This window comes from Dermacentor andersoni, chromosome 1, assembly GCF_023375885.2.
Source record: "Dermacentor andersoni chromosome 1, qqDerAnde1_hic_scaffold, whole genome shotgun sequence".
In the NCBI taxonomy this organism is placed as follows: Eukaryota; Metazoa; Arthropoda; class Arachnida; order Ixodida; family Ixodidae; genus Dermacentor; species Dermacentor andersoni.
Genome location: NC_092814.1, coordinates 265,847,444 through 265,870,300, shown reverse-complemented (window position 1 = coordinate 265,870,300; position 22,857 = coordinate 265,847,444). Strand labels below are relative to the sequence as shown.

General features: G+C 48.9%; 1 protein-coding gene across 1 annotated transcript in view; it reads left to right on the top strand.

The window, feature by feature from the left end:
• The first annotated feature begins 15,610 nt into the window (after window positions 1-15,610).
• The window catches only part of LOC126548299 (uncharacterized), a 73,383-nt gene continuing 66,136 nt past the window's right edge, over window positions 15,611-22,857 (top strand). The window contains exon 1 of the mRNA XM_055063095.2: window positions 15,611-16,281. The gene's annotated coding sequence lies outside the window, so the exon portion shown is untranslated. The remainder of the gene's footprint in view (window positions 16,282-22,857) is intronic.

Sequence of the window (22,857 nt, the reverse complement as noted above, 5' to 3'; positions counted from 1 at the left end):
ACATCGCTGCATGCTACAATAGTTCGTAATATCTTACCAGTGTTTTCAAAATTTTTGAAAAGAATTTGCCATGTTTTCTATTTTTTCACGCCTTCAAGATGTCCGGAAATTTTGCGTCTCTAGATACCGCATGCATTCGTGTCTTGTTTAGTGCCCGCGATGCATACGCAGCATATGCAACATGTGCTCTAGTCCAATGTTTCGTTCATCACCACCGAGTCATTTTAATTCCACAGTTAGAATGCCGCCCGAACTGTCACCTTGGTGAAGTGCGCAGTAAGCCAGACGCAAGGGCGCTGACGCGGAAGGAGCTGCCAAGCAGAGAGAAGTACACGGCAGCGCATGCAGAAGATCGCGCGCGAACTGCAGCACTTTCCACTGAAGCAAGGCCTGCTACCGTCGTCGTTGAGATTAAAGAAAAACAAAAACAGAAAATAAAATAAACCGCAGACGTTTTAAGCGCGTACAGCTGGCAACTCCACACCAGCAGTCACAGAAGGAGAGGTTCAGCAGAGCCCCTCGGTGAATAAAGTGTACGCACTCGAAGCGAGAGCGGAAAGCTGCAGCCCACACGCAGTATACGCATGCGGCAGCCGTTGCCGGGGCGCATCTACTGTGGGGAGGAGGTGGTCTATAATAGCGTGTAATTGTCAGACAAAGGGGTTCGGGGGCAGCAGCGCAACGCGTCCCTTGCGAGAGGCGTCCGGCAAGAAAGCGGGTCAGCGGGCCCCCGGACCACCCGGCGCGGGAATGCGCGCGCGAGGTGCCAACCGGCGCTCCCCCCCTCCCCCCAACACCAGGAAGGGATGCCCATTCTGTTTAGCCAACGCGCATCTGCAAGCGTAGACCATACAGCACACCGACAGAGACAGCTATAAGGCGCGCTGAGAGGCAGCTGGACGAGTATACTTTTGCTCGCCCTTTACCATCCTGCCTGCGCATATATGATTTCGAGGTATAGCGTTGACGTGTACAGCCACTATGGGCTGCTGACACAGCTGCTTTCGGGACGCAGCTAAGCTTGTAAATAAAAAAAGGGGGTTTTACGTGTCAAAACCACTTTCCGATTATGAGGCACGCCGTAGTGGAGGACTCCGGAAATTTCGACCACCTGGGGTCCTTTAACGTGCACCTAAATCTAAGCACACGGGTGTTTTCGCATTTCGCCCCCACCGAAATGCGGCCGTCGTGGCCGGGATTAAGTTTGTAAGCTTCAATGCGACCGCGCAGACACGTTCAGTGTGGGTCACTCGTTTTAAAATTGCTTTAAAAGTTAAACCTATCAAACCTATGCACAAACCAAAGAAACGCCAGCGGCGTGTAAACGCTGCACTCACACACACATACACACAAAAAGAAGTCAACAAAATTTTCTCAATTACGTTTTACTTACACACATTATTGCTTATAGTTAAACTACAACAGCTACTGGCCGGTGCTTCGGATTTTCTGCTCCGCGTAGTCGGTTTACTCCAGACATACCCAGAGCTATTCGTTTGCGAATGAGTTCATCACGGCCACGGAAACGCCGCTGTCGCAGTCCCGGCCAGCCTTCATGGCCGAAGCCTAACGGCCGGCGACGTCGGGCTAGGCCGTGGGCGAGGAGCTAGAGTGACGGTGTCGGCATCTTCCAAAACCTGGCAGCCTGGTGCGCCGTGGTACGACGGATCGAGTAGCTGCATCGCAGCGGTTACCGGTGCCTTTGGTTGAGTCGCAGGTGGCGTAGCGGCAACAGACTCGGGCTGGAGCAGGGCCAGCGATGCTGCGGATTCTGGCTGGAACAAAAAACAGTGGGGCGGTGGTACAAGTGGACTCAGCGTGGCAGCAGTGGACGGTTCGAAGAAGCAGCAGGACTCCGACAGCGGCTGGTAGGACGATCGTGCAGATGGAGACGCAGAGGCTCCGGCAGCTACGGCTGGATCGAAAACAGCTCGAGTGGCGCCGATGAACCTCGCTCCAAGCCCAGGGAAGAGCACGCGAGTCGGCATCGTCCTCTCCGGAGGCGAACGCGGTTGTGTGAGGCGTCGAGCAGAAAAGGACGGAGCACAGCGTTCCATGTTCAACGTCATCTTGATGAAGATGATGATAATGATATTAAAGACAGTGGCGCCTACCAACTCGGAGGAATTGGCTAAGAATCGGGCAGACTCATGAAATGTCTTCGAAGTAATAATTTACAGTTCTAGATTCTGGAGAAGCGATAGTTCTACATTTAGCATCTTTAGTCATGATAAATAGGTGAAAGCGAGTACAATACAGCGATCCCCCCTTTTTTTTAACTGTCAGTCTGATAGAGAACAAAAAAGAAAGAAAGAAATCTGCCTCGTGAACGCACATCATCTTCATCGTCTACTCTCCCTTGTCGAAATATGCATGGAGCAATAGAGCAGTCGAATCGCTCTATTTCCGTATTTTCCTTCTTTTTTCATCTTTTTTAACGTGCGGAACACGGTGCAAATGTGAAAGTCGCTTCAGAACATTTGACCAGACGGATCTGATTATAAGGCCCTGTGGCAATTAACAAAGGGCGCGTGACCATGTAGGGTGGCGAAGGTGTTTTACAATTTAAAAAAAAAATCGGGTATAGGTTGTACGTGAAATGTATTGTGCCTGTTGCACAGGGTGTGTGGGCATTACGGTACAGAAGTGACGCAACCGAACAGACAAGTTACATTTATTCACTTATTAGAAAGTTTACTTGCCTAACTTTTGTTGTGGCTATAGTTGGGGGTCTTACGGTCTAATTTTGCAATCGCTCTAGTGCCCTATTTGCAGTAAGCCCGTTTGTTTTGCAGAGAGATTTTGGACAACAGGATAAAGAAATGACCCCTCTACAAGGTGGCGCCCTAGACTACCTTGTCCCACTCGAGCCCGCCGCACTCGTCGATGATTGGGGCTCGATCCTGTGCTTGCGCTTCCTATAATAAAGACTGACACGTTCCGGCGTGGTCAAGGAGGTGTGGGTATATCCCTCTGTCTTGCTATGCCCGAGTCTCTTCACGCCATTTCAGGACCCACTGTGCCGAACGCGGGGGCGCCATAGCCGAGCGAGCGTGAAATTTCTGCAGCAAATTGCGCATCTAGTAGGTCCTAATGAGCACTAGATTGAGTTGGATGGATTATATCTATAATATGGCTGGGTGAGCTCTCTCAAACGCGACCAATCCTGCTCGAATCGACTACCGTATCTCTGAACGCCGAGCGAGGGGCCAATTTTAGCTCCAATTGCATCATGCCTGGCACGACAACGGCGTCGTCTGTGCACGGCATGCATATGCATCATCGAGTAATGGCTCTTTAACTCCATACAACGGTACCAAAGTAAAGCGCGTGGGTAGCATGGTTGCAAAGGTATAATCAATAATGCTGTAACATTGCATTCGTTACGGGCAGGTTTAGCAAGCGATTCCCTCTGACCGATCTTAAAAGACGTTTCGCGTCTAAATTACTGTCTTTAAAATCAAAGAACACAGTCTTAGTATTTGTTTTCTGCACCAGCGTCAAAATGGAACTCAGAAAAATCAATTGCAGAACATCACGCGATGAGCCTTGTGGAAACGCACCAGGCCTATACCAGACAGAATGATTGCACGAGTAGATGGAACAGTATACATACAAGAAATCGCCAATAAACCGTGCGACAGATCCTAGGACAGCGAACGCAGCAGTGAATAATAACTTTCTGTTAAGTATTTCTTCGAGTGCAGCAAGAAAAACGGCTCAAGAAAGATGTTTTCTTTTTAACAATGACTTCACTAGTAGGCAAACCTAAATTGCTAGGTCTTTATCTTTAGCTTTTTCTTTTTCGCCACTCTTCTCCCCTCGCACCTTTGTCATCGTGGGATAAATACGATCAGTTACGTTTCCTTTGTTCCTTTTTCTCTCCAAAACTGATTTTTATTTGACTAAATGTATCAGCATAGAGAGAGAGAGAGAGAGAAGGGAAGACGAAATGTATCAGCATAAATATTCTATAGGGTATGTACATGGCAGTGCCGTCAAAATTGCGACATATGACCTACACCATTTGCTATGCAAAGCTATATTGGTGCCGTAGCTATTCGCGCGCTGGAATAAATACTTTTGTTGGCTGGGAGTGATCATGCATCTTCATTTTTCGGATGCGGTAAGGTGCTGCTGGCATCTTCACTAGCGAAAGCGTCTTCTTGGCTTTCGTGTCAGCAAATGAAAAAAATCCGAAGCCACCTAAGCACTTCTTACGAGTTGTGAATGCGAAAGCATTGATGTCCACTTGAACGGCGCTAGAGCGGTCCTCGGAGTTTTGCGCTGCGAGTAACGTATACCACAGCGGCGCGTGCTGCCCGAGTCAGCAAGCAGCAGCAGTTTGCGGGGACCAACGCGGCGATGCCCTCTCCCCTCACGCAACACCTGGCGCGCCATTAGAGAGTTTTAGTTAAGGGTACGCAAGCGGCTTGCGTACGCAAGAACTAGGGGCGACGGTACTGCGCATGCGCAGACGTCAGACGCAGAGGTCTGCGCATGCGCAGTACCGTGGCCCCTAGCTCTTGCGTACGCAAGCCGCTTGCGTCCCCTAAACTAAAGCTCTCTAATGGCGCCAGCAGGTGTACCCTTTCACCCTAGGACTAGGGGCGCTCGTGACGTGACCTCGCAGCCAATGGCAATGCGAGTCTAGACTCGCAGACGACCTTCTGTGGATATGAAGGGAAAGCTACGGAGGCAGAGCGAGCACAAGTGAGAGCGCTTCTGAAAAGGGTCCCGCGTTTTAATCCACTTTAAGCTGGGGAAGAGAAAACATAAACACCTTATTAGCAGCAGTTATATAAAACAACACATCGCTGGGTGTAAGCGTTTACTTATTTTGCGGCGGTTCCCTTCCGCGTCTGGGCAAACGCGAGACCGTCGCACGTGGAAGCTGTGTCGATTCCCAGCGTCTGTTCCGAGCTATCAAAAGCAGTCAAACGCGGCGGGACTACTTGGCGCGATAACACTTATATGCAGCGTACACGCGCCCGTATAGATTTCCCTTCATAGTGACAGAAAGTTAAAAAAAAAATTAAATTATGGGGTTTTACGTGCCAAAACCACTTTCTGATTATGAGGCACGCCGTAGTGGAGGACTCCGGAAATTTCGACCACCTGGGGTTCTTTAACGTGCACCTAAATCTAAGTACACGGGTGTTTTCGCATTTCGCCCCCATCGAAATGCGGCCGCCGTGGCCGGGATACGATCCCGCGACCTCGTGCTCAGCAGCCTAACACCATAGCCACTGAGCAACCACGGCGGGTATGACAGAAAGTTGTCCGCGAGTATAGGTGCCGTTTCGCTGCTACAGACGACAGACGCTGACATTTTCGCTCAATGAGCCACTTGACGCTTTCGCACAAAAAAAAGAGGGGGGGGACGCGGTGTTCTTCTTAAGAGATGTTATCCCAGAAACGTGTTTCAAAAGGCACATACACGACGTTTGCCAATTGTTTTCTATTTTTTAAGGTATCTCGATGCACCTCTTCCAAACGATGTGTTTACAATGCTTGGTCTTCCTAGTATTTGTCTATTTATATATGACCCGCACGCTGAAAACCTACGGTATATAGACTTTCTTTTCTACGCCAATGTGCATTACGCGCTCATGCGTTTAAAATGCAGCTTCAACAGCATGCAAAGTTAACTGCCGCGTCAAAGAGGCGAAAGCGTGGCCGGAAATTCTAACCCCCCCCCCTCCCCCCGAGAGAAGTTCGGGCGACCGGTATGACAAATCGTCCATGTCTATCAGGTAGTCGTGTAATCGCCGGAGGAGGTCGGGACAGAAGCGCTGAATCAATGATACGGCTGCGTCCACGGCAGGGCCGGCTTTGGGATGCCTCTGTCACACCGGCAGCACGTGTGTGTGTTGAAGATGTAGCAGGCTTGCACGGCAACGCGCCGAGCTGACTTCGGGCACGCCGCAAATCTAGCAAAGGCGCGCCCTTTCCTCAGGGGTGTATACGCGTTCGTTCGAGTGCCGGTCAATGGTTGTGTCCAAGGGCTGAGGGACACGGGCAGGAGGATGGAGCCCCTGGAAAATCTGGGACTGGTAGTCCCACGCGACACGAGAGGGTCACCCCTCCGGGTGGCCTAGAGCACCGTCCACGTGGAAACGTGCTCAGTAGATAGGTCATTCGCCGCGGTAGCTTAGTAATGGCTATGGCGCTGCACTGTTCAACTCGAGGTCACGGGTTCGATCCAGGCCACATTTCTACGGGCGTCAAACGTGGCTGCATACCTAGACTACGATATGGAAATCTGGCGCCGCAGTCGTTCAGCCACCGGGGGAGTACTAAACAGTACCGTTTTGAAATTTCTACGATTCCGCATTGCACCTGTGTGAAAGCAGGCTGCAGCCTCTTTAAAGCGAAGCTTATTTTACCTTCTTAAGCTCACTTTACCTTCTTAAGGGAGCCACATATGCAGTAACACAATGCTTTTGTCGTCCTCCTCCTCAATGCCATTGCGCACGGCATTGGCTTCGCGCTTCACGCGGAAAAGGCAGCTCGCAGATCGCGGTGACCAACGCCGATACCGATGCTTCGGCACTTTCGCGTGGCCGCCGAGGCAGGCATTGAGCAGAGTTATTTCTTTCGAGTAACGCCTGGGACCACTGGTGCCGCGGCGCCTAATCATGCGGCTATTTTCATATTTCGCACATTTTCTTTATAACGCGGAAGAAATAATTACGCAACACATAGCACACTGAAAACAACTCAATCAGGCGTTTTAAAACGCAGTTATTACTCTTCGATCAAAATTCGCGCCCTCGATTTAGTAATTAAAAAGTTCGCTAATGAATCTCGTTTAATTATCGATAGTTCAAGTATGAAAAAGAAGGAATCTTCCTGGTGGGGCACGTCACTGCTGACAGAATGCCATTGGTTGCGTCCTCGTATGTCCTATATTTTATTTTTAAGAGCTTGACTAACGTTAGCCGGGACGCCCCGTATACATCAACAAACTGCGAAAGCGCGAAAACTTCAACGAATGGAAAGTGTGCAACGCTACGAAAGCCGTGCCCACAACGGACCTCGGGCGTCTGAGCGTCTACCGAAAGCCTACGTATCGGCTCACGCGCGCCAGGGGTCAACAATGCTACCCGAGTCGCCGCCGCCGACCCCCAATTGTGCGGCCCGCGCGGGTTACCCACACGTCCACCCGTCGCGTGCCGGGATCTCGCCGCGGCGCACCCGAGCGGCGCGCACACGCCGGGCAAGCGTCACGCAGCGCGAGCGGCATAATAGAGAGCTGCATAACAGCGGCGTCAGCGCTGTAGATGGTGAAAGATGGAAGGGAGCGAGGAAAGGAGAGAGCGCGCAACCGTCTCAGCTCGTCAATGCACTGCCTAGGTGGCACTTAGGGATGCCTGTCAGCGTCTGACAATACGCGGTCGCACAGCAATCAGATGAAGACCGCTACGCCGGACGGCACGGACAAAGCACGTGCCAAGTAGGGCCACCCGCGCGGCGCGGCTTCTTTCGGTACCTTTCTTGCGTTGCACAAAGGCGATGGGTGGTCGACAATGGTTTTTCCAAAAGGTCCGTTTGGTGCCAGTGGCGGTGTAAAGCAGCGTGAGTGTTTCCTGCAGGATGCTCGGTGCGGATGTCTGTGTATATATATATATATTATATAATCAGTACAAATCGGTATTGGTCGTCTAAATGGTTTTGCCAGAAAAATGTTTTAGATATACGTAGATATGTATATTGGATAGTATGGATGATTAGGAAGGTAGGTCCGCGGGGGAAGCATAGACATGCCGGATTTCGTAACGTCATGTTACCCGTAAACGGCAGCTCCAAATACGAAATGTTTTACGTTAAACCTCGCTTTAAGTTGTGTGCACTGAATATTAGTGACACTGACGGTGGAAAGAGGAGGAGGAGGAGGAGGAGGAGGAGGAGGAGGAGGAGGAGAAGCTTTATTTTAATCAGATCTTCGAATTACGTGAATTACTGCGTTATTTCTTCTGCCAGGCGGCATGAGGTGGCCGCAAGCCCTTGACTTTCGGCGACCTCCAAAGCCCAGTTGACGGTCCGCAGCTGGACTGCGGGATCCGAGATGGACACCGCTACCTCCGAGTCCGAAGTGTTGTTAACTTGGAGTTCCGCGCTAGGCTTTAGCTCGGGGCAGTTGCTCAATGTATGTGTCAGGTCCGCGCTTACGGGCGTCGCAGAACAGCAGTTTACGATAGGTAGCGATGAACTGGAAGTGGTAAGGGAATACATCCAGTTAGGGCAGGTAGTGACTGCGGATCCGGATCATGAGACTGAAATAATCAGAAGAATAAGAATGGGCTGGGATGTGTTTGGCAGGCATTCTCAGATCATGAACAGCAGGCTGCCATTATCCCTCAAGAGAAAAGTTTATAACATCTGTGTCTTACCAGTACTCACGTACGGGGCAGAAACCTGGAGGCTTACGAAAAGGGTTCTACTTAAATTGAGGACGACGCAACGAGCTATGGAAATAATAATGATAGCTGTAACGTTAAGGGATAAGAAAAGAGCAGATTGGGTGAGGGAACAAACGCGAGTTAATGACATATTAGTTGAAATCAAGAAAAAGAAATGGGCATGGGCAGGACATGTAATGAGGAGGGAAGATAACCGATGGTCATTAAGGGTTACGGACTGGATTACAAGAGGAGGGAAGCGTAGCAGGGGGCGGCAGAAAGTTAGGTGGGCGGATGAGATTAAGAAGTTTGCAGGGACAACATGGCCACAATTAGCACATGACCGGGGTAGTTGGAGAAGTATGGGAGAAGCCTTTGCCCTGCAGTGGGCGTAACCAGGCTGATGATGATGATGATGACTTGTAAGGGTTGGCAAATGAGCCAGCCTGCAACTGTCTCCAGGTAACCTGTTGCAGTTTATCCAGTGATTTATGTGGAAGGGGGTATTTTTGGCTATATTCGCGGTAGTGCATAGTAATTTCGTGGAACGTCACCATGCGATCTCTCGCTAAACCCAGGTCGAGGTCTCCCACCGCCCGGCTGACGAGAGCTCGGGAATAATTGTGGGCAGCCTCATATCCTGGGTGCGAGGAATGTGCAGGGACCCAGATGATTTGAATCTGGCGATCAGGTGGTTGATGTTTGTTTAGAATTTGCAGAGCGGGTTTGTGGATTTTGCCACTGACAAAGTTTCTAACTGCAGTTTTAGAATCGATAAAAATGATTTTCGCGGTGATGTCATTGATAGCCAGAGCTATAGCGGCCTCTTCTGCTTCCTCTGCAAGCATGCAACTAACTGTTGCTGCAGAGTGGGCCTGGCCTTGATTGTTGACTATGGCTATAGAGAAGGCACCTCGACTTGGGTATTCCGCAACGTCGACGTGGACTGCATCCTGCAGGCCTGAGTAGTGTTTATGTAGAGCTCTAGCTCTTGCTCTCCTGTTCCTATGATGTTCAGGATAAATTTTTTTGGTATGGGTCTATCCTTAAATTTCTGTGATATATTAGTGGAAGTTTACATATGGATGCGTGTGTAGTTGGATATCAGATCCTTAGGTCCTCCAGTTTTTGTCTTCCTACTTCGGTTTTGGATAGCCTCTCCAGCTGGGCTAGCTTGTGTGCCTCGGCCAGCTCCTCTAGGGTATTGTGGAATCCCAGTTCTAGGAGCTTCTCATTAGCCATGTATCTAGGGAAGTGAAGGGCTGATTTGTATGATTGTCTAATTAGGCAGTCGATTTTCTTCTTTTCAGCTGGGTAGGGGTGCTGGTAAGTAAGGAAATATACTATCCGGCTCAGGACGAAGGCTTGGGCAAGTTGCCTGAGATCCGCTTCCTTCATGTCTTTATGTTTGTTTGCTATTCGCTTGATTAGTCTGTTTGGCTAACGCACCCTATGATTTTGTTCAGGGTGACTGCGTTCTTTCCGTTGTTTTGTACGTACATACCCAGGATTCTAAGGGTCTGCACTTCTTGTACGTATGTGCTATCTACCATCACCTTGATGTCCGGTAAGACATTTTTGCTTGTGGTTGAGCCCTTATAATCAGAAATTCTGACTTTTGGGGGGAGCATGGGAGACCTATTTGATTCGCACGATGTGACACTCGGCCTGCTCCTGCTTGTAGTGTTTCCTCTATCTCACTATGGCTTCCGGTATTAGCCCAGAGCGCGATAATGTCAGCGTACAGTGAGTGTCTTAAACCAGGGATTGTGCTAAGTGCGGTAGCTAGCGGTATAAGACAGTTGTTAAACATGAAAGGGAATAGTACTGATCCCTGTGGGGTTCCTTCGCTGCCAAGTTGCAATGTAGAAGATGCGATGGAGCCTAACTGGAGTCCGGCAGTCCTGTCAGAGAGGAAGGCTTTGATACAGTCGTAAGTTTTGTGCTCGACATTAAGTTCCTCCAATGCAAGCATGATTGCTTCATGCTTAATTTTGTCAAAGGCTTTTGTTAGATCTAGGGTTAGGACAACTATAGTCATTTTCCTGTTAATAAGGTGTAAAACCTATTCTGAGAGTCTTACCATGATGTCTTGTGTTGGTAGATTTCCTCTAAAGCCTATCATAGTGTGCGGGAAGTCATTCCTGTCATCCATGTGGCTCTGCAGCCTACTTATAATTACGTGCTCTCACACTTTGCCTAAGCAGGAGGTGAGAGACATGGGCCTGAGGTTCTGTGAGTCAAGCTTCTTTCCAGGTTTCGGAATGAAGACGACCTTTGCATGCCTCCAGGATGAGCGGAGTTCCCCTCTTTCCCAACATTCGTTGAAGTATTTAGTAATGGCTTCGATCGAGGTTTCATCTAAGTTTCTTAGTGGTTTGTTTGTAACCCCGTCTGCGCCTGGAGCCAAGAAGGTCCCGAGTCTTTCAAGCGCAGCTCGCACTTCTGACTCTTGGATCACCTCGTCCAGTTTGTGGTTCGGGGTTCCTGAGTAGCTCGGCAGAGAGACCTTGTTTGATGTGTTTAAGTATCTCTCTCTGAGTTCCTCGACGACTTCTTTATCTGTGAATGCTTGGTTATGCGCTAGTCTAATGATGTTTTTACTGTGCGCTATTTTACTGTTCTCCGGATCCAGCAGGTGTCTGAGGAGGTGCCGAGTATCCTTGAGGCCAAGTTTGCCACTCATTTGGTCGTAGACTTGGCCCCATTGCTGCCTGGCAAGCAGTTGTGCCTAATGTTCTATCTCTTTGGATAGCTTAGCAATTTTAATGTGCAATGGCCGATTGAGTTTTGCGTTTGCCACCTTCTCTACAGAATGTCGTATGCTTCCCACATATGTAGCAGCCGACAGTCCAGAGATTGTGGTGTCTCTGAGGATGGGATTGATTTGGTTACTGTTTTAACATCACTGATGAGACCTTTGACTCATTCCTCTAGGTTGCTTATCTCATTCTCAGCGTTTTGAGCTAGCTCTGAGTTGTCTGAATTTGTCCTAGTCCGTAATTTGGACTGGTTTCTTGCCTATACATCTGAGGTTTTTTGGCAGTTATAGTAGTTGCCACTAAGCAGTGGTCACTGCTTAGGTTAGTCATGGTGTTCTGCCATGTCGCTTCACCTATACACTTTATGAGCGTCAGGTCCGGGGATGTGTTAACCTGTGTGCTCCTGCCAATTTTAGTAGGGGTGACTGGGTCTGTGTCAGTCGCTTCACCTATACACTTTATGAGCGTCAGGTCCGGGGATGTGTTAATCTGTGTGCTCCTGCCAATTTTAGTAGGGGTGACTGGGTCTGTGTGTAGCGTAAGCCGCGCATCCTCGATGTAATTCCAGAGGTGCGTGCCTTTCTTATTATTGGCTCTGTATCCCCAGGCCATGTTTTGTGCATTAAAGTCCCACACTATGACTAATGGATTCTGTTTAGAAATTTTGAGTGCCCTATTTATCGCTTCGATAACGCTAGGCTGCCCTCCCTTTGGTTTGCAGCACACATTAAGTATGAATGTGGCGGGTATGTCTACCGTTTGTCGAATTAGTTCTACTAGTCATATCTTATTTTGTTATAGCGCAAGCTTGCCACGGACAACAGAAGGCACAACTGACACACACAGCGGAGTTCCACTGGAATCTTCAGCTGAGGCATCTACGTGACTGGGTGAGCAAAGTGCGCGTGAATGCGACCTGCAACTTACATATACCGGAAGGACTCTGCCTCCCTGAACCTGTACGTGATGTCTTGGGGCTCGGACCAAAGTTTGCGCTGCAACCCCCGAAGAAAAAGTCAAAAAGGCGCTGTGTGTGTCAGATGTGCCTTCTGTTGTCCGTGTCAAGCTTGCGCTATAACAAAATAAGATATGCCGTACCAACAAGCCCTTATTGCTATCTACTAGTCATATATTTCTAGGTCATGTATTATGCCTTTAGATTTCTCTGGACTATTGTGGCGATTTGGTATTTCTCTGGAATTTTGTTTTCGTAGGTTTTATAGTTCCACAGTTCAACATTGCCAAGTATTTCTTGCAGGGCAATAATGTCGGGGACTTTTTCTTTAAGGTTTTGTACGTGGAGCTGCAGGTTACTTCGTTTTTTTTCCGAAGCTTCTACAGTTTCATTGCCAGATTGTTATGTCATTATGCAGTCCCGCCATGTTGAAGTACATGGGGAGTTTCTGGACGCTGCCTGGCATCTGAAATCGCTGCACCCTGCTCAAAGGTGGATGTAAAGCTAGCAAAACTGCTTCTTGTTTGCTTTGTCTAGCCTCAAGTGATTCGATTCGGCTGCAAATTTGTGCGGCAAACTGTGAGAAATTTTGCTCTAGCATAGACTTAAGTTCATCCATGGGGATTTTTCAGTCGGTAGAGGTCGCTTTTTTGCGTGGTGGTTGCGTTGTGGGGAGGATGATCGCGAAGAGGCTGCGGATGCAGCGGGTGTGTTAACTATTTCTTTTGGTGGTGTTTTCGTGCGGGAGTGTTGAATTATAGAGCTGTTAGTTTGCTCTCTCTCTTTGTTAGTTTCCTCCTGTGATTGAGTGACTACGGAGATTAGGTGTGTATTTTGTCTTTATAGGTGTATTCTTTCCTCATCTGCTTTGGACCGGGACGTAGGCGGACCCCAGCTTACCTGTTTTGACCGGTCTTTGGAGATGCTTCTGGCCAAGGGCGGGAAGGTCCTTGACCTGCTTCGACTTCTCGCTCTAGGGCCGCGTGAGGCTGAACTGGACCGGCATCTTGAGACGTGTCCGTTATTCTTTTTATTGGGTGGTACAGGTGGGGTAGTAGGTTTCTTTTGTTTTTCGTAGCGAACCTTTTATCTTCTGGTCCCAGTGGCGTGGTCTCCCTCGCAGACGATGCATTTCGGTGTGCAATCTGGTCTTCCTTTCTTCGGATGGTTTTGTCCACATCGGCAGCAGAGCTCTTGCTTCTCTTGCGGGCAGACAACCGCTCTATTTCCTGGTCTCCGGCAGTTTAAGCACGCTGAGGTTCGTGTGATCTCACGACACCACCGATGAGGTCGATGCTCTCCGGCACTCTTGCGGTGTTGACGAAGGTGATCAGAATAGACTTAATCTGTCCCAATCTTCTAGCTCCAGCGATTTCGAAGTCATTGCCTTTGTTACGTTGTTGTAGTCCCTGCAACATTTCGTCGTTGCTGTGGCCTGAGTATATGTTATAACAGATGGCCCGTACAGACTCGTCCTAGGGTGCAGTGTAGGCGTTCAATTCAAAGGTTTCGTCCTTGAGTTGGATGTTCTTGAAAAGTATTGCTGCGCTCTCTGTTCTGACGGAGTTGCGACGGTGTAGGAGTTATATGTAGGGTTAACACGGACCTGGTCTTCTCTCTTCGCATCCGTGGCGTTAACCGTTGCATCACAGATAGTGGCCTGAAGGAGTTCTATGACAGTAAATTTCTTAAAATTCACTCCGCCATTGGGCCTGAACACAATTTTGAAGAAGTCGGAAGGTAATCTCGGCAAAGGCCTCCACTGTGCAATCATGCGGGTCCGCACGGAAAGAAAACTAATTCCATAAACGGCAGCAAGTGGTGAAAAAAAGGATCAAATAAATGTTACATACGTTTGCTTGCAGTTGGAATTTAAGCAGAAACTGCGTGGATTTCTTCAGGAATTGATCAACGCATGCTTTGTAAGTACACTTAAATTACTATTGAAATGATTTGTCGGCGGCCCAAGGCTCTATTTTCTGCACTAGAAAACGAGAACTTCCTGTGTCTGCACGTATTTGGAACGAGAACATAAGAGTCCATGTGAGAGCCTGTCGATTAAAAAAAAACAAAAGAAAAGCCATTAGCAATGATTCTATGTTCCAGCCTGAGCGCGTATCGAGTCAGTACGAAAGCGCCTTAGTTACACAACCCTAACTGCAGCTGGCTGCCTTCCGTGCAGATGCTTTCAGTGACGGGAGATTTGGCTCTACCGGTGGGTCGTGCACCTGCGATTTCTGCATTATTCCTGGAGTCGTAAATTATAGGAAGTCATGGGTTAACAATGCCTTAATGCGGGTGAGTTAGTTCCGCTTCAGATGTTTGAACTGAAGCAGCGGAAAATGCTGTGCTAAGCAGGAGGTCGCGGGATCGAATCCCAGCCACGGCGGCCGCGATTCGATGGGGGCGAAATGCGAAAACACCCATGTACTTAGATTGAGGTGCACGTTAAAGAACCCCAGTTGGTCTAAATTTTCGAAGTCCCCCACTACGGCGTGCCTCATAATGAGACCGTGGTTTCAGTACGTAAAACCCCATACTTTATCTAAAATGTTGTAGAAAAACAGAGATGGTTGACTTCGACAACAGCGGTTGACATCGAGGAAAGACAAGATCTTCTGGAGCGCATTAGTATACATGTGGTTTATTTAGACTGCTCTAACTTCGGTATCGGCCCACCTGGGCTCCTGGTGTAATTTCTGCCTTTTTGCTTTAATTATGCAGTATTCCTGCTCGGTATACGTAGCTCTACGCTAACTTGGGACGTCTTTTTCGTTCCAAGTTTCGTGTTGACGCCTTTTTCGTTGTCCTGCGTGCATATAGAAAGCCTCATATCGCCTAACTTACGAGACGAAAGTGACCAGAAACCTAGATCTCATGAACCAGAAATCGATCTGAAGTCGCTGAAAAAGGCCTTCTCTTCAAAAAAGAAAAAAAAAAGAAAAAGAAGAATGCTCTGTATTCTTCTCTCTTCTACAACTATATCCCCTGCTTCATTTCAAGCACTTAAAGAGCGTGGCTGGCCGAAGCATGCTGTGAAACGCTAATGAGGAGTGCGTGATTTCTTTAGATCCTCACCTGTTTGTTGACCAGGCATTCTACATGCCTGCTTTTGATTTCTTTTATTTGCCGCTGCTATAAGCCGGTGCGGGACTAACCACGTGTGAGCTAACGAGCGCCTTTTCACAAGCCTGCAGACGTTGACGCATCGCGGCTCCGGGCTGCCATCATCGACGCATACGAGTCCCGATTAACCCGAGTGGAATTCCTCTGGATTCCTTCCGTTCCTCCCGGCGCCGAACAGGAGCATACGCTTGAGCGAGGGCACCTGCGCAGAGGAGAAGCCGAGCGTCCAGGAGGCGAGCATAGAGGCGAGCGTCGGGGAGACTCGCGATGCGAGGAGGACGGCGGCTGCGGCGACAGGAGCGGCGGCGGGAGCCGTTCTTTACCTTGACCTTCGCAGGAATGCAAACATTTAATAGGGAGAGGAGGAGCGCCGTCCGTAAGAGAAGGATGAATGGCCGCGCGGTCGGTTGCTCGGTCTGTCGGTCGGTCTACCGGTTGCGGCTCAATGGCTTTCCGCTGTATCAGAGCCAAAAAATAACTGGAACGGGAGAGCGAGAGGGAGGGGGGAGAGGGAGGGAGGACGCCGAACAAGGGAGAGGAGACGCGGGCAGCAGCGCCCGGCTCCTCCGAAACTGGACACACGAGGCAGTGCCGCTGAGCGCGCCGGCTGCCAGTGACGAAGGTGTCCCGGCCAGGACAGCAGACACTACCCAGCCGCACGCCCGCTTTGACACTGCCACCGGGCCCACGTGCTAATCGAGGTTCTCTCGAGATACACCTCGGACTTCGCTCCTTCGATCGAAAGACACTGCTGGGAGCAGCGGCCAGTCTAGCTCGCCCTTCGCCGATCGTCGCTTGGTTCCCCGTGGGCGTGAAATCCGTGTGATTCCGACTCTCCCGCCCGTTTCCGATTTCTTCACGGCGAGGATTTTAGAAGTGGAGGCGGCAAGCGAACACCTGCGACGCGACTGCTATTGCCCTGGACACACCGCGTGATACATCGTCAGTGGAGTCGACGTCTTGATCCGAGCCAAACGGTTGGAGGAAAGGAGCGACCCAACATCCGTCACCAGCAAAGGAATAAGCTAGAGTGGTGAGTAAACCGGAGAAAATTGTTTTCGTCTCCTTGTTTGTACTTGCCGTATGCTGGCTATTCGCCGTTTGGATTTATTGCCTTGCTGAAAATCTTGCTGCGTTCGCGTAGTACAGTGCTGCTTTCACGGAGGAGTAACGGTCACTACCTCTCCACGTAGTAACTGTTACCGCCTGGAAGCCGTAGATGCGCTTTTGCGAGGACTTACACATATTAAGGCTAATGAAAACTATGCGGCATCCGGTTATAAAACCGTTAATAATATTGCAGAATGCGTATTGAGCTTGTTAGACAGAGGGTGAGGGAGTGAGGCTTTCTCCTCTAGAGCCTCATTCTGTTTGCCCGAACGGGTCCTTTTTGACGAAGCAGTAAAAAACGTCGTATCAAGAGTGTTCTCCACGGTAACACGTTAACGGGCAACACAAGAAGTGGCTATGTGCACGATTGTGCTGTAGCGTGGATACAATCTTTAGAAGTAGTTTTGACCGACATTCATTATTTTGTTATCCCAATACATTATTTCATTTTTTAAAACTTTTATTAAATATGTATAAATAAATTCTCTCAGCTCTGAGCATGTCTTTAACTTAAAACATTTCACATGGGTGGATAAATATGCTAACTGGTATTCATATCATCTTCTTTCAATTGGAACCAAAGCTATACTATGTGTCCAAGCTAACGTTAGCCCAACAATTCAACGAAAAAATAAAATATTTAGAAGCACGATGCCCCGTGCTCTTGAAATCTTTTTTTTTTTTCGTCGCACAGCTTGGCTAACGCTAGCTGGGACAACCTATGTAACTGAATGTATATAAGCTTTTTGTAATGCATCCGCGAGGAGTACGACACGTGCACCTGAATGAATGGCGAAAAAAAAAAGAAAGAACATGTTCAGGAAAATCTCGCTCTACTTACAGTACGGGGGAAATTGCTATGGCGGGTATCTACTGTTTCGCGAGTTTGACAACCTCAGAATGGGCGCCAACATTTCAGCAGGTGCGCCATATACCAGCCGTGCTAAACTGACGATAGGCATCAAGCCACATGCGTGGTGTGCACTGCTACCCACGGGCCGCATTGAGACAATTTCGAAGCAGAATGAGAAGGGACAGTGATGGGTCGAGTGCGCCAAAAGATCACGCTGGCCGCGGGTTTGAAACTCCTGCTGGGTATCTGTAGTTCGCTCCTATGCCACAGTTGTTCGTGGTATAATATGGAGTGCTATATCGTTTGATCAACCAACTGCGAATAGGTAATGTGCCACTGCGTTGCACCTGCAAGTTTCGCATAATTAAATGTATATACTTTCGGTGGTAAATGTAGTATAATTGTAGTAATACATTATGCCTCGTGCACTATAGCATTCCCTTAATTGCCCTGGCACTTCAAAAAAGATAGGGTAAACTTGGTAAAAATGTAGCAGTGGCTTCTGTTGCTACCTTTTTACTACGTTTCTTTTTCTTCTCCACCTCTCTCTCTCCTGTTAGTGTTGTATGTACATTCGGCTCGAAAGTTCTGCCACAGGTATTAATGCGGCGGATTCGATTTTTTTTTTTTTTTTTTTTTTTTTGCTGAGACAGCGTGCATACCGATGCGGACATTTCAAGGGAAGAGAAAAAAATTCATCAACTTGTATGCATGCGAAAGTCTAAGCTAATTCAAAGCAACTTAACGCCCAAAAGAGGTGGGGCACCGCACCAGTGTGTGCAAGGTGTATGTAACGTCGTTTACCGTGTGTTGCTCGTCAAGAGGCAAAGACAAATGGCGCAACAGTTGGTCCTTTGAAAGCCGCCGCCACGAGACAGTTCCTATACGTTCCATCGGCTGAGGCGCTCGCCGAAAGGCTGCGTTTCGTACATCTGCGAAAGCAAATCCAAATTTCTTTCGGCTCATTGCGCGGTTATGTCCAGCGCGAAAGGCTGCTACCGTGATATTCATGTTTGCTTCTCGCGCGAGCCTATATCGGCTGCATCACCTACAGTCTCGAATAACGCACTTCGTAGCCTCCAGCAGTGAAGAACATTTTACTGGTGCACCTCCAGAAAATCCCTAAACATCGCTCGTACTTCTGACTGCACTCACGCACTGACGACTACAAGTCGTAAAAGCAGCGCATAGAGGACAATTACTAGCTTGGATAACCTTAGGACCACAGTGATGAGCAGTATATGCGAAGTGGCTGGATGGTGCACTGGTAACGGCACTGGGCACCGGAAGGGATGCAGAGGGTGAAGCTGTGTATGTATATTCAGACCTCCACCTGGGTGCGTGACGTCCGCCAGCGTGAGGCGCACGTCACATATACTATGCGGTATATTATATCATTAATTTAGTTGAGAGTTAGCGCTCGTCCTGTCTGCTTGTAGTCTGCGTCCGTGTCACTTCGCGCTGCAATCCAAGGTCATATTATGTTGTCGCTTCGGTGATCACAGTAGCAATCCCAGTGTGCAAGTTCGCTAACGCACTCTCCAGTTACGCCTTCCAACCAAACAGACGGATCACTCACTCGTCCAGTTGCCAGTCATACTATAGTGGTCATTACGGTCGCCAGTGAAACCTTCACGAACAGTTGCAGTACGGGAACAAGAGCTACAATATCGCGACTCAACGGTGCAGGTAGTCTCCAACTAAAAGCGACGCGAGCGCGCCTTGCGCACAGCAGGTCGATTGGTATGGTCGCAAATGTAGCTTTAGAATCATCGGTGAGGCACACACGGGGAGAAACAAAAGAAGTATTGAGAACTTTTGGTTGTCTACCAGTGCGTTGGCTAGTTTTGTTGCATTCGCCATTACCAAGCAACGATTAGCTGGAGCCTGGCGACTGCTTTAACCAACTCTCCTTGCGCAGAAACGACTTCGTGAATGCGGGCTGCACTGCGAAGGACTATCCTACTGCACTGCATATCATGTCGCTGCTTCTGCTCGCCATTTCGTGCACCTGACGGGAAAACGTTGCTTTCAAAAGAATTATGTGCAAGCTTTTTTTTCTTTTTCTTTTTTTTTTTTTAAGTGGTGTTTGGAAGGCTGTTCGTAGAGTCAAAGACAGCACTCAAGTTAAGCGGCGGCTTCAGGATCAAGAGGGCCGTTTCAATACCGGCTGATCAGCGTTTATTTCGCTTATTGATTATAACGGCACTTAACGTTGCCGTGGTAATGTTCCCCTCATTTTACGTATATTCATAAATACTTCCAATGCTCGTAATACAGACTGTCGCCTGAAAAACGAAAAAGAGCAGTGAAGCGGGCTTCTTCCCACGAGACCTCTTTCTGTGGAGAAGCCAGCTTTACCGAACGCCCTTTCGCTTAATAAATAACAGTGTGTGCTAATCAGTATGAATCCATTCCCTTACCGGACATAGATCAAGGAAGCGCGAGGGCAGTCTTTGCAACGATTGAGAATTTTTCTTGCGCGAACGATAAAAGGAGCCGAGCTACAGGTGATACGTAAACTGTGGCTGCCAATTCGGTTGGGAGGTAAACCTCTTACTGCCGTAACCCACATTCCCGCAAGGTGGAGCGAAATATAGTGTTTTCCCAAGTGAAATACGTGCTCACCCTCTTCCATTATTCCATAGTTGAGTTTTCCTTAGCAGCACTATCACGTAGACGACTCCAGGGTACGCGGAACGCGGCATCTGTGCGTGCCTTCTCATAAAACGTGAAGCCATTTAGTTCAGTCGCCATCGAGCCGTCAGAACTGCCATATTATCCGCACAAAGGGTGACGCCAGCCGCTGTCAGCGAGGCGCCCCTCTTTCGCGGAAGGCACTGACGTCTATCCTGGAGAAAACATGTAGAGGCGCACGCAACGGCCAAACACGGATATATACAACGCCTCCTCGTCTATACAGAGGCGGTACGCGAGCCCTTTCATCTCGTACGAGAACCTTCGCGTGTATCCTTCTTTCTCTTTCGCACTGCTTTGTGAATACAACGCTTGCACGACATAGCAGGTCCTATAACGGGTGTAGTTTCGCTCGCAGCGTGCGGAGAAAACACTGAAAATAAAGATATAAATTCGCGTTTGCAGTGCACGCACCTCGTGACCTGTGGGCACGCGCCGGCATCTCAGCACCGCTGGAGACGTTATGATGCTTCTCGCCACCCCCCGTGTTGGCAGCACGCCTGTGTTGTTGCCACGCTCGGGCGACGACTTGAGAAAGCGAGCGCGTTTTTATAACAGAGCGAGTCGCATTTTATGGACTCCCTTGTTGTACGCACGTCTTAGGGAAGCAGATATGCACACCACATACACACTATATATATATATATATATATATATATATATATATCTATATATATCGTAATTTTGAAATCGTGCTGAAGGCAAGAAAGCCGCCAGATCCCACGCCCTGTGGGCATCGATGTTATGCGGAGAGTCTACCTAGTTAATGAAGCGACCATGAGGGCCCCAAGACGTAGGCCGCTGTTTCATGACCTACATGACACGCATATTATGACATTAATGTCGTGACCTATCATTGATGTTCGCCATACACTCTTGTCATACTATGTCAATTGTGGTACATACCAAGTTAGCGAAGCGACCATGAGAGCACCAAGACGTAGGCGGCTGGATAGATAGATACTGCTAAAGTGGCAAATGTTCGCCAAGAAATGTTTCGCATTTAAAAATGCGTGAGTAGCCCACTGGATGGCGCATTCACTGCGAAAAGGGGATTGGCACGACAACCAAAGCTCGTGTATTGGGACCAGTAAATGTTCCAGCCATTACCTTAAATGGAGTTTAATAGGGAAAAATTCAAGCGACGAACTCCAACAGATAAAGTGCAAGGCTGGTCTGAAAGTCAAAGTGGGAGTGTCTGGAACAGCAGTCATTACGAGCGAATCAAATAGAATCGATTCATAATTATGCAACGCCGTTATCCACATCGGCGTGAGATAAACGAAAGCAAAGGAGAAAAGTGTAGGTCGTCATGCCTTGCTGACACAGCCGAGATGAGTATGGTATAGTACTCTCCATGGTAATGCGGGGACGTTGTTGAGGATTACGAGTCCTTACTAAAGGGAAAATCAGACATCCACCCGTTCGTAGGAAATGCTACAAAGGAAACCCATACGGGTTCCTCGAAAGAAAAGCCTCGCAGTTGAAGAAAAATTTGTCCTGGTCCGAATTTTTCTTCAACTGCGAGGCTTTTCTTTCGAGGAACCCGTATGGGTTTCCTTTATAGCAACTGCTACGAACAGGTGGATGTCTGATTTTCCTTTTAGTAATGACTTCTCTCCACCTTGCGGGTTTCCGAAGAACTATTAAGTCAAACTATTACGAGTCTTATGACGTAACCGAAGCATGCTGCACGTATCGCGGTAGCTGGTCGGCATGAAAGCCGAAGAAGCAGCCATCTTGAGACGGCTGTGGAGCGAATCGAATAAACCGCTCCGTAAATTTCATCCTCTATAAAAGAAGAAGTATCTCGTTATATAGCCGGAGATTCATAAGACGCACCACTAAGTTTCCTACTAAATTTATGGGCGTCTCGAGAAAAATAAATGATAATAATATAAAAAGACACCCCTCTCCCTTTGTAACAAGTACCGAGTTCAACTTCTTGCGTCCTCCCAATGAAGACTGCCGCGCGTGGCTCCCATGCCGTGCCCTGTGAACGACACCGGAAGGCGGCACGCAGAGACTCCAGGCAGGTGACACGCGCCGACTGGTCAAGGTCACGCGACCGACGGCATCAGCCTCGACCAGACCGCGCGCCAAAATGACGAAGAAAACGTGCGCAGCAAGGAAAAAAATAATAATGAGCCACACTGGGGTAGCTTCCGCAAACGATTCTCCGACGTGACGAGAATCGGGCTATAGGGCGCAACAAGGCGGCGATAAAGCACGCCGCGCGCGCGCAGACCGGATCCTCCATCGGAAGAAGAGACGATCCCCAGTGACCCACAAGCAGGAGAGCGATCGCAGCCCCCCCCCCCCCCCCCCCCCCCTCGTGCCGCAGGCGGGCGACACTGCCACCGACGCTCACGCGCTTCCTTGATTCGACCGAAGGTCTCTCCCTTCCTTGATGATGTTGCTTTTGCTTTTTCATTTTTTCCAAGGCCTAAGGCTAAAGCGGTATTCGACAAAGCCGATGTCCGGAAGTGCCGGCAAGGACAGAACTATTTTTTGTCTTTTTCTGAGTTCCGGAGGCGCACGAGCAGATTTGTATTTAACTCACTTCCTCAGAGCGTTTTGCGAGGGAAAACGATCTTCTGAGGAGCAAACGTCTGCATTGTCTTTCAATGCAGTCGCATCGCGCGCGTCATCTGTCGTGGCAGAGCGCGTTCACTCGTCCGAAGTTTGCGGGCCTACGAGGAAAACATAGCGGCAGAGAAAAAGAAAACGAAAAATGAGAAAATCAAGCGTCCGACTTCTTGCTGGTTTCAGAAGCAACGCAGCCCCAACGTATTGAGTGCGCAGGACTGCGGTGCAGGCAAATCGCGATATAGTAAGCCGCGCAATTGTTTTCTTAGCCAGCTGCGTTGAGTTAGTATAGTCTACATTCACATTGCGCATTCATGACCACGGCAACTTACAAGGCGAACGCAACGATGTGCACACAAT